Source organism: Myotis brandtii, unplaced genomic scaffold (genome assembly GCF_000412655.1).
Source record: "Myotis brandtii unplaced genomic scaffold, ASM41265v1 scaffold180, whole genome shotgun sequence".
NCBI lineage: Eukaryota > Metazoa > Chordata > Mammalia > Chiroptera > Vespertilionidae > Myotis > Myotis brandtii.
In genome coordinates this window covers 852,299-852,894 of record NW_005356675.1, presented here as the reverse complement: position 1 = coordinate 852,894, position 596 = coordinate 852,299, and positions in this window count along the sequence as shown.

Sequence of the window (596 nt, the reverse complement as noted above, 5' to 3'; positions counted from 1 at the left end):
GTCCTCACCGGAGCTCAGCGCCTAGCGGCGAATGAATGAGAGTCAATGAATGCGAATGCGTGAATGAAAGATGTCCTCAGGGAGTTTCCCGCGGCCGCTGGGGACGCGCCTCTGGCCTGTCGCTGAAGGTGGCAGCCTCCCGGGGCCTGGACTTCAGCGAGGGCTCGCCGGCCGGCCGGCTGGAACGAGGTTCGGAGGAGCCTGTTTCCGCCCCCCGTCCCGCGGTGGTACGCGCCACTCCGCGCTCCCCAAGCTGGGGGATGCGAGCCGTCTTGAATGGAAGACACCGAGGCCGGAAGTGGAAGGGACCACTCGGGAGGACGTGGAGGGGGGCAAGAGAGCGCCGCGTCTTCATTGAGGAACCGACGCGGTGAACATGGAGTTCCATGTGCGTCTTATGTAAAGAGAGCGACGGGCACCGCGGCCAATGGGTGTGCGACACACGCAGGCCAGCCTCCCTGGTATGCAAATGAGGATTCATCGCGACCAATGGAGGGCGCCGGGGGCGGGCGCAGCACGCGAGGTCACGTTTTCCACTATGTGACAGCGGCAAGTCAGCGGCAGCGGCGGCGAAGGCGGGCTGCGCTGCGGCTCCA